This window comes from Solanum pennellii, chromosome 11 (genome assembly GCF_001406875.1).
Source record: "Solanum pennellii chromosome 11, SPENNV200".
NCBI classification, from domain to species: Eukaryota; Viridiplantae; Streptophyta; class Magnoliopsida; order Solanales; family Solanaceae; genus Solanum; species Solanum pennellii.
In genome coordinates, this window is record NC_028647.1 from 51,592,019 (window position 1) to 51,604,385 (window position 12,367).

The 12,367-nt window shown below is 36.3% G+C and overlaps 1 pseudogene; it reads left to right on the forward strand.

Annotated features, from left to right (window-relative positions):
* Positions 1 to 1,760: 1,760 nt before the first annotated feature.
* On the forward strand, positions 1,761 to 2,346 carry LOC114074862 (annotated as a pseudogene).
* The last annotated feature ends 10,021 nt before the right edge of the window (positions 2,347 to 12,367 follow it).

Consider the following 12,367-nt stretch of genomic DNA (forward strand, 5'->3'; position numbering starts at 1 on the left):
ATTCAACTTAGGCTAGATAACTTAATTAAAAAAATCAATTATCTAATTAATTAAATAAATAAATTAGCTAATTACCAGAACTCCCTTACTAAATTGACTGAAATAGGAGAGCATTTTACGTAGCCAAATTCTGAAAATTAGCAAAGGGTTCGAGTTTGACCAAGAATTTTAATTAACTTATTAAGTCATTAATTTAATTAATTGAGTTACCTAGGGTAATTACTAAATTACCCTAAGTCAATTGGACCATAACCAACCCCTTTGGACCATCCTAGGTTAGGTACTAGGATAATTCTTTAGTTAGCTACTCGGCTAGTGTCACCCGATTAGGTCGTACAATTTCTGGCACACTAGTTAGTTTATTTTAGTTATTCCTAGGTTAGTTACCTAGTTAGATAACTTATTTAGATATTAGGGTTGGTTAGGAAGATGGGACCCACGTGTCTTGACACGATGCACACCTCCCCCATAACTTCACTAACCGAATTCGGTTTAGCTTGGTCGCTTGGTTTGTAGCGCATGTGTTTCCGTGCACATTCCTAGTTGTGCACTCTGTAGTTGCACTTGGAAAGTTCACTTCTTGCCCCAAGGATCCTCACTATGTCCTTGGGCACTGCTTAATCTACATGATCATTTTAAATGATCATTTGTTATGGTACCTAGTCTTGACACTTGGATGCCTCGTACCTAATGTGCTAAGAATTCAATATTTTTAGCTTAGGGTCTTCATTGAAGGTTTAATTCCTAAAAAAGATTGTATTGGAGCATTTCAAACATCAAAGTGTATTTTAAGTTACTTGTTAATGTATAGAAAATGGCTAACACCCTTACGCCAATATTCTCTAACATGCCAATATTACTCAATATTGGGCAATGTGATGCCTATGTACCCCAATGCATATTCTTAAAACCTAATAGACTCTTCACTATACAAGTACATTTTCTAGAATGTTACAAGTTTTGAAGTGATATTTGAAGATGAGATGGATAAACTCAACAAATTAGGTAATAAAATTTGTGAGGACTTGTCGTATTATAAAAAACTACTTGGTGCAAAGAGTGTTTTTAAAACAATTCTAAGTGACATTGTTGAAAACAATATGAGCCAAACTTTTAATTCAGGGATACTAGCTGCTAGACAAAAGTCTCTCATAGCTATGTTAGAGTAGATTAGGTACAAGATAATGGGAAGAGATATTGCAATGAGGCAATTTGCTGAAACTTGGATCTCAGATATCTCTCCTATGGCTAGACTAGTACTTGAAGATAACAAAGATCTTGATAGATTTTGTGAAGTTACGTTCAATGGTTATATAGGGTATGAAATCTAAGATGGTCAATAAGGCATATTGTTGATATAAGGAAGAAGACATATACATGTAGAACATGACAATTGAGGGGAACACAATGTCATGATGTGGTTGCATATAATAACAAAGGCATAGAACCTAAATATGAAGTGCTATATTGTTATAGGAAAGAGACTTTCTTGAAGTCTTATAACTACTTTCTACCGCAAATACCAAGCATGAATATGTGGCCTCACACTAGTAGTGTTCTGATTTACCTCCTGAACCAAAAGTCATACCTGGTAGGCCACCAAAAGAGGAGTAAAAATGATCTGCTCCTTGTCTCATCAAGTAGGCCACAACAAAAAAGCTTGTCCAACTATGGCAAGTTATTTTTCTCTTCTGATACATCTACAACAAGCTTCAATTATATACAATAATCAATTATTATTATTGTATTGATAGGTTGGGATGGGACAACCTTGAGGCTACCCAAGGAGGAAACAAAGCTCAAGCCAGCCACCAGTGTTTACCCAAGCATCAAGCTCAAGCCAGCCACCAGTGTTTATCAAACAATCAAGCTCAAGACAACCACCAATTTTTTGTAGACCATCAAGCTCAAGTCAGCCACCAGTATTCAATCATCAAGGCAGTTCTATGTGTTTTGATTCTTCAGCTCATACAAGAGAACAACAACCTTCTAAAAGTAGAGGTACTGGGAGAGGCTTTGGTAGAGGAACTAGAAAAGGCACTGGTTGAGGCATTGGAGGTGTATCAAGTTAGCAACCTGATCAACCAAGGGTTGTGGAAGATTCGATGTCAACTGGAAGATAAAAGAGGACCAAGACTGTAGGATTTGACATCTATATAAATGCCCGTGGTAGTAAAACCTTTAATATAAATGTATACACAATTTTTTTCATTTCTTTCTCTACTATACAAAGTCTCATTTTAAGACATTTCTATGCAGCCTGGTACTTCAGGATAAGGAGTTATCACTCCGGGTGTTTATAAAGATGCAACTCCAACAAATATTAATATTGGGTATAAACCTTGAGGATTCAAGTAGAATGGTGTATATTGTGTCACAGGTTCACAGTTTCAACAAGTCAGTCAACCAAGGAAAACAAACGTGGAACATCTAGTGCACCAAGGAATGCCGAATTTCTTGAGAAAAGTCATTTTTTGGTTGTTAATCCAACAAAAACTTGTATTGAGTTCTTTGAAATATCTTTTGGTATCTTTTAAGTACATTATATTTTTTTTGTGATACCGCTTTTAATCATTTGTCATGGATTGGTATGGTTGATTGGAGCTCACTAAAGCAAATTAATGGCATGAATGATCATTTTTTTCTGCTTTTAACACACACATTGTCTTCATTCCTTCAATAAAATCATTAAAAGAAATACACAAGGCGTTTAGAATAGAAAATCCGATCAAATTTTCCCTCATAAAGAACAGTACAATCTACCATACATACTTTTATGAAGGAATCTAGTAGAACACAAATGAACCAACTAAGATAATTTTGTTACATAAATCCAAGTAGCCAATGTCACCCTTACGACAATGCATATCATCCATACTTTTATTCAATGATTGCTGTCCAGTTCATATGTTTTGACTCATTTCAACAAACCCCATATCACCCTCCTAGATTGAGCGGGTATTTCATCATCATACCATCAGAAATATCAACATCCACCTCGTGCCTACAAATTAAAGAAAAATGAATTCCAAATAAGGTGATGATTGAATGATGGGACAATAAAAATGAATTTGAATTACCTTTGAAGATTTGCAACAAAGGAACCTACCTCCAAGGTTTGATTGCAACCCATGAGGTCTTCACTTCCACAACGTCCCCACATTGACATAACACATTTGCAGTTTAACAAGAAAAAATTGATAAAGAAGAAAACTTCGACATTGGAACTTGATGATTAAGAATAGATCAATGAAAAGAGATATACTTTAATGAGCTAAAGAGGAGAAATAATGATGAAGAAAAACAAAATAGGAGAAATAAGAGAAGAATGGGAGAAATTAGGGTTAAAAGGGGAAGATGACCGTAGGTGGGTGGTTCAGGATCCACATTAGCATCTTTAAAGCGTCTGCACACGCTAAAAATACGTGTAATCATGTTTGGCTCAAAATTAGCCAAAAATATTTAAAAGGAACAAATTAGTGGTGGTTCAAGGATTCAATAGGAAAATGGCTAAGTTGAGGTACATTGGGAAAAATCCAATAAGTTTAGCAATCTTCTTATGTATGTGGCCTAGATACATTTACATACATACATGCATATGTATATCTATATGTATATATATATATATATCAATATACATATCTATATCTATATATATATATATATATATATATATATATATATATATATATATATATATATAACCAAACCCATCGGTAGCCAACTAAAGTTGGCACCAAGTTTCACATAGACGCCACAACTAGATGATGTTTATTTTACATACTTTAAGTAGGATCCTATCATGTCATTTTGACACTTTTTGCTGAGTTGGCATATTATGTGTGCTACACTTACTATGAGCATGTGAAAGGCGTAATTTTTATGATTTTTCCATTTTTTTTAATTTCTTCTTCTACTTCCTTCTCTCTCCTTCTCACAGTTCATCCACCATATACCACCACCATGCCACCATTTTATAATCAACTTTCACCTCTCTTTGTCATTTCTTGATGTGAAGAAGTAAATTAATTATATAAATAAACAAAAATAATATAAGCAGGACCAAAATATGTATAGAGCACACATCTTCTTCATGATATCATGTTTCTCCACCTAATTTTTTTCCATAGTTCCATCGTCGGAAAGTTCGCCGAATCATTTAAATGTTCGTTCGTCTATATTAACCTCTCTCTATTTAAGTTTTTTTTTCTAATTCAATTTCTGAAAAACTTATTGTTACTTCTCAAATCTTTTAACTTTTTCTATTTTGATGACCCCATTTGAAGTTGATTCATAAATAGATTTGATTTTATCATGGATAATTTTGTTGGTACTTTCAAACATTCAAAACGAGCAATTCCAATGGTGAAGGTAATTGGAGAAAAAAGGATGAATTTGAAGGATTTGAAGAGATGGTAATAGTATTGTAGTTGGATCATGACCCCAACTGGTTAGAGGAGGAGGAGATATGGAAATGGTGGAGGAGAAATGAAATGTACTGTAGATATTTTTTTCCTTTTTCTTTTTTATTGAAAGGTAATTTTTGAAGTAATTAATTAATTAAAGAATTCTAAAATAGTTTTTATTCGTAATATATTTTCTTAATAATTATTTTATATATATGCCACGTGTCATTATTAAATTCGCTACTTTGAAACATCATCAGCGAGTGTAATACACACATCTTATATATTTGGCTGGTTGTAAAAAAATGTCAATATGATAAAATGGCCCACTACTTAAGGTGTTTAAAATGAATAAGGTCTACTTGACGTGTTCAAGTTAAAATTGATGTCAAGTTTAAGTGGCTACCTATAGATTGACCTACATACATACCTAATACATACTTACATACATAGATGTGTTTGTGTGTGTGTATATATATATATATATATATATATACACACACACACACACACACACACACACACACACACACACACACACATCTATGTATGTAAGTATGTATTAGGTATGTATTCGGTGTTTAGGCATTGGCTTAGCGGTAAAATAGGCAGCACATTGAATTACTTCTGAACAACTTCAGGTATGGGTTTTCTTCTCTCTTTGTTCATTTCCCAATAGACCCTTAAGGCTCAGATGAGTCTATTCGAAAACTAGGATTGTTCCCCGTTGCATATCCCTTTCACTAGATCCCTATCATATTAGGTTGGGTATGCTTGCTGGTAGAATTTAGGGATACTGTGTTTGTGATGATGATCTTGTTTCGAGTATGTTTTCATGATTTTGTGTTTATGATTTGTGTCTTTCGTAAATATGAATGTATACACATATGTATGTGTGCAAGATTGTGACAATGACTTTGAGTCTATTTTTGAGCTTGTTAATATCATAGAGATCAGTCGTGTTTTATGTGCAATTAGATGTTCTTAAAATAGTGATGTTCACATGGTTGAAATGATATCAATTCCAGTTAAAACAAATGACCAAATTATACCCCTAACTTGTCTTAAGAACCCTAACGAACGACTAAGAAAGAGGTGCTCAAATGACTATAAACTGCTGCATAAAAACGTGTAACAAAGTTCCAGATTCGGGAAATCTGCTGCTTATGGTTTTCGGAAATTTTGGTCGTCTAATAATTAAAAAAAAAATAGGTGAGGCATATAGGGATTTAACTCAAGACCTCACTAATGCATACCTTAATAAATTAATTGAAAGGGGTGTGCTAAGTGGGGCTCGAACTAGGGCTCAGGTTCCAGCGAAACTCGGCAGAAAAAGGGGAAAAATATGTTATTGTGGGGTTTCGATCCCACGACACGGAGGATCCCCCAATCCTGTAATTAAAAAGAAGTAAGGCGCACGGGATTCTAACCCGTGTGCCCTTAGCCGGACTCTTCTATTTAAAATGAAGTTAAATAAATGAGAGGAGTGGGATTCGAACCCACGTCCTTTAGGTAGGTTGCGAAGGATAAGAGAAAGTATATAAAAAGGGGTTATGGGTCATAGATCCCATAACCCCTCGATGATTAGCGAAAATGAGAAGCTAAGGTGGGGAAACTTTATCAAGGGAAAAGTATGGGGTCGTGGGGAATCGATCCCACGCCCCTCATCAACTTCCGATATGAAATGTGAAAAGAAAAATAAATTATTAACGTGAGCAATGGAGATCGAACCTGGATCCCCAAGACGAGTTCCATAATATATAAAATTTAGGAATGCCTAAGTGTTGTTCAAGGGATCCAAAATCGGGTTCCCTTGCCCAAATTCCGTATTGACACATAAGTCTTACATGATTTAATACTTAATGAAAGTTGCCTATAGGAATCAAATTGAGACATTGACATACTTACAAGATGTATAAGTCTTGTATCACATAATCTTGAGCAATATGAATCACTTAAATAAATTATGAATGAAGTCTCATGGCTTGTGTGTGGACTCATAAGTCCAGCATACGTTATAAAGTGAACCTTCGATGTTATGTGAGGAATGATTAGACCCCAAAAGGGTTAAGCAAGAGTGTGAAATACACTAAAAGGCCATATACATTGGCATGTGATGAAATGAACATTCACGTAAAACAAAAGGGGTGAGTAATTATGAAGTCCAAATGTGCTAAGACTAATGGATGTGGTGCGAACATGATAAAAGGAAAATGTGAAAATGAGAGCAATATCAAATGAGCCTAAGTAAATGTTACCAAAATGTACTCGCCTATGAGAGTGTAATGTCAATAAAGAGACCAGTCTCTATGAACACTCTAATGAAGGTATTAAAAGTTAACGCATACTTAATACGAATGATGAGATGAGAAATAACCTAATGAGCTATGATGCCCTCTAGCTGGCTGATGTATGAGGTTAATGTAATAGACATTTATACTGAGCACCTATAGGCTAGCTATGAGTTGCGATTCCTTCTTTCGGGAAGGCAGAGATTTGTTTAATTCTCATGAGATAAGACGGTCCGTCCAGACGGGTATGGTTCTCCTTATATCTCCTAGTCATTGAAACTATACTACCAATATAGGGTTCTAGGAAGGTTCGACTCCCTATATACACAGGCATGTTTTGGTTCGCTTTGGACGGTGATTCCACCTCTTTTCTGTGTGGGGTTAAACACTGGATTTCATGATGCTTACATGATATATATCGGTTAAAATTGAAGTTCCTAATGAAAGAATGAGGCCAGCCTCAGATAATGCACATAATGATATGAACGATACCAAAGGTGTTAGGATACGATGATAAAGAGGTGAGCTAGACTTAAGTAATGACACTAGTTTATTCTTTGTCATTGCACAACGAACCCGATGAAAGTCTGAAACTACATCCTAGGTATGGGTGGTGTTTACACTAGCTTACGAACGAATAAAAATGAAGTACGTATAAATAAATGAAGCAGACTCTGTGTTTGCTAAAGAAGGAATCCTAGATGAGGTCCCATATGTTGAGCCCTCATTTTGGCATGTCCTAATGTCAAGTCCATGATTCCAATGCCTCATGGCATATGAAGGAATGATATGAGCTATGTGATATGATATGTGCAATATGTTATGTGCTGTTTTTAAAATGATATGTAGTATGATGCAAGTTACTCTCATAGTATGACTTTCATAATCCGATTTGGCAAGTCCACTAACTTTAATTTCCATAATTCATATCGTTACGAGAGATCTCTTCTTGATCATTCATGTCCTTGGTGTGTGTTGGTATATACCCATACTTAGTACAAGTGTGTACTAATCTCAAACAACTCTATACTTTTAGGTGCAAGTGCAGTTGGACGCTAGAACTTACGAATTGATGCTGAAGTTATCTAGACGTGGAGCTTTCATCCGGATTCGGTAGGCCCTCATGCGTTCGAGGATGCTTACTATTTTATTCTAGCATTAAACATAGACATTAACTAGTGGAGTATGTTCCGCTAGTGTTTCTTTCCCAGTTATTTTCAGACATTGTATTGGTGCCATTTTGGCAACTCTATATTTTATACAGATATTGACTATGTCTTTAATTTGATTATCTTGATAATAGATGGTTGTTTTTAACGCTGAAGAGTTTATGTAGATTGTGTTATGCGAGTTTAAAATTTCTCACTATGAAGTCTAAGTGAACAAAAAGTTCAAATTTTCCGCTAAAAATTATCTAGATAATGTAACGATGACATATGTAGGCTTGTCTGCGACCTCTGAAAGGTTTAGACTCCGATCGTGACAAAGTTGGTATGAGAGCACTATGTTAAATTCCGAGGATAACAAGGTCACATCAACCACGTCGAGTAGTTTCCAAATCATGGTAGTGAAGTGCAACACTATCCTGAATTGGAGATTGCATGATGCTTAGGAAAATTCCCTTCTTCTGATGTTATCGTGCCTTCTCTAATGACAGATTTCTTTATGTTACGAGCGTATCTTACATCAATTCATATATTTTTTAAGAAAATGAACACAAAAAAGAACGCTGGTCGGGGAATAGGTGAAACAACTGCTGGGGATAACCAAGTTCCACCTCAGGCTCCATCTGAAGGAGTGGCCATGCCGGTTAGTGTTGATTGATGCGGAGGTGCGCGCCGCTTTGGCTCATATGGCTGAAGCCATCACTATGCAGGCCTAGTGTATGACGGCCCAAGCCAACAGACAGGATGTTCAGCGGGAGAACCCACCAGCACGTAGCATGGCAGACAGACTACGTGACTTCCCGAGTATGAACCCTCTGATTTTTCATAGGGTCCAAGACTTCAGAGGATCCTCAGGAGTGTATTGCTGAGGTGCATAAGATTTTAGTGGCTATTTGGGGGCCACAAATACTGAAAAGGCTGAGCTGGCTTCCTACCAGCTTAAAGATGTTGCACAGTCTTGGTGCGAAATGTGGCTAGATAGCTGAGCTTTGGGCAGAGGTCCGGTCACGTGGGTGCTGTTTAAGAAAGCCTTCCTAGATAGTTTCTTCCCCAGGGAGATAAAGGAGGCCAAGGTTGAGGAGTTTATCAACCTCAAACAGGGACCGATGACTGTCAAGGAGTATTTCCTGAAGTTTGTTAAATTGTCTAGGTATAACACTTCCCTTGTATCTACCAGCAGGGATGAGATTAGTTGGTTCCTCAAAGGAATCTCTAGAGATCTTGTCATGACCGAAATCTAGACCCTAGACGACACCGGCGTCGTTGACCTCTTAGAGGCCGCAGACAAGCATACATACGTCATTCCTACTCTATCTAGGTTAATTTTGGCGAAAAATTCGAACTTTTTGTTTTCTTATTTCATGCTAAACATCTTAAACTTAACATCATAGGCATTTGCAAATCAACAATCTAATATAGAAATAGTCAAATGAAAGAATCAATTCATAATTTTAGTAAGCGCATTTTTACCAAACCGGCACGAATAAAAGTAAGAACAAAAGTTGAAAGAAAGACTGGTGGAACATAGCCTACTTCTAATATAGATAATAACGGTAGACATCCTCGAAAGCATGAGGGCGTACCAAGTCTGGATGAAAGCTCCACGTCCGGATAGCTGCAGCGTCAACCTGTAAGCTCTAGCGTCCACCTGTGCCTGCACCTTAAATTGTAGAATTGTATGGGATTAGTACACAAATGTACTAAGTATGGGTATATGGAAGCACACCATGATTATGGAATTTCAAGTCAGTGGACTTGCCAAAATGGGATTAGGAAAGTTAGTGAGCTTTCCAAATTAAGATTAGGAATGTTATGCCATGAGAGTAACATTCATCATCATACTTATAATATTGCACACAACATATAACATCTTACACATAGCACATAACATATTACATTTAGCACATAACATCTTTCATATCATTCATTCATATGCCATGAGACCTTTGAATCATGGACTTGACATTAAGACTTCCCAAAAATGTGGGCTAAACGTATGGTACTTCAACTAGGGAGTCTTCTTTAACAAACATAGAGTATGCTTCATTAATTCATACGTACTTCATGTCATTTCTTTCATAGGCTAGTGTAAAAACCATCTATACCTAGGATGTATTTTAAGATTTTCATTGGGTTCGCTGTACTATGATAGAGAATGACCTAGTCTCATTACTTGTGTCTAGCTCACCTCTTGATCATCCTATCCTAACACCTTTGGTATCATTCATTTCGTTATGTGCATCATTTGAGGCTGGCCTCATTCATTATATGGGAACTTTAACTTTAGTCGACATAAATCATGTGAGCATCATGAAATCCAGTGTCTCCCCCACACCAAAACGAGGTGGAATCATCCGCCAAAGTGACCCAAAACATATTAGCGTACATAGGAATTCAACCCCGCCAAATCCCCATATTGGAAGTGTAGGTTCAAAGACTAAGGAGATATAAGGAGACCCATACCCATCATGCTGGACACTCTCATCTCATGAGAGTTACGTGAACCTCCGCCCTTCTAGAAATAAGTCATGACCGCTCATAGCTAGTCTATCGATGCTAAGTATAAAGTTCCATTACATTCACTCAAACATCATGGAAGCTCGGTTCTAGTATGAGGACATCATAGCTCAATAGACAATTTCTCATCTCATCTTTAGTATTAGGTGTTTTAATCTCAATACATTCATTAGAGTGTTCATAGAGACTGGAGTCTTCATTAACTTTACACTCTCATAGGTGAATACATATTGGTAACATTTACTTAGGCTAATTTGAGATTTCTCTGATCTTTTACATTAGCCTCATATAATGTTGTCACCACATTCATTAACATCAATACATTTTCTCTTCATAATTGCTCACCCCTTTTTACGTGAATGTTCATTTCATCATTTGCCAATGCACTTGGCCATTTAGTGTCTTTCACACTCTTACTTAACCCTTCTAGGGTTTCATCATTTCATTGTTCATTTCATTATTTCATTGTTCATTACATCATGTGCCAATGCACTTGGCCATTTAGTGTGTTTTACACTCTTACTTAACCCTTCTAGGGTTACATCATTTCATTACATACATTAGAGGTTCACTTATTTTTTAAACGTATGCTAGATTTATGGGTCAATACATACAAACCACGAGGCTTCGGTCATTATCATTTAAGTGATTCATATATTCCTATGATTATGTGGTACAAGACTTATGCATCTTGTATGTATGCTAAGATCTCGATTTTGATCTAAGTAGGGAGCCTTATTCTAGAATATTCAATTCACGTATGACTTATGTATCAATACAGAATTTTGCAAGGGAACCCGGTTTCGAATCCCTTGGACAACACTTACATTTTTCATTTATTTTATTTTCGTCCACACGGCTTGGAGACGCAAGATCAAGCTCAAACACCTTCATTTTCTTTTGATTTTTTTATTTTTCTCTTCATTTTCACTCAATAGGACAAACAGGATGTGGGATCGAAACCCCACAACCTCATTTACTTTTAGTTTTCAATTATTTTAATTTCTCTCCTTTGGCCGAGGAGGTATGGGTTTGAACCCCCACAACTCCAGTTTAATCTCATCTCCTTAATTTCCCTTGGTTGTGCCTAGAGGTCATGGATTCGATCCCCACGCACCTCACCCTTTATTTTCTTTTCATTTTTCCGTAAGCTTGAGAAATATGTTGTGGTTCGAATTCCACTCCTCTCATTTCTTATTTTTATACATCATTTTCTAGCCCAAAACCATGGTTCGAATCCCCTTCACCACATTCCTTTTTGCTTCTTTATTTTCATGGTTTTCAACATGGTGAGGTCACGAGTTCAATCCACCATGACCTTACTTGTTTTAATTCATTTTTCACAACATTTTGGACCCTCTTAACATGAACGAAACTCATCATTTGAAAATGAAAATTTTGTAGTTTTTGTTCATCATCTTTTCATCAAGTTACACATTAGTTCTTAGGTAATTTTATAGTTCATTTAGAACGTTTTAGGTGCATTTTCATGGATTCGACTAGCCAAGAGTTTCTCACTCAATTAAGCCACATTAAACTTTGTATGAACATTACGATTTACATAAGTTTGTTCACGTAAGACCACAACCATAACATTACATTTTTGGAGCCTTAACCCGAGAACACCTAGTCACGGTCACTTTTTTGCACACACATGCACATAGTTTCGGAACACATAGGTTGTCATTCATACGATTTAAAACACACATACATGAACATATTCATCACGAAAATGCAACACATGCCTAATATCTACCAGCAAACATACCCAACCTACGAATCAATGGGAGCTAGTGACAGGGACATGCAATGGGTAACAACCCTAGTTTTCGGATTGAATATACCTTAGGGGTTTCTTTGGAAAGGGACCAGAGATAAGAAAACCCATACCTTTTTGACGTTCAAACGTTGATTTGATGCCCAAAAACGTCTCCAAACACACGTCCAACACCAAAAGTATAATACCCCACTCGACGGAAAACTTTCT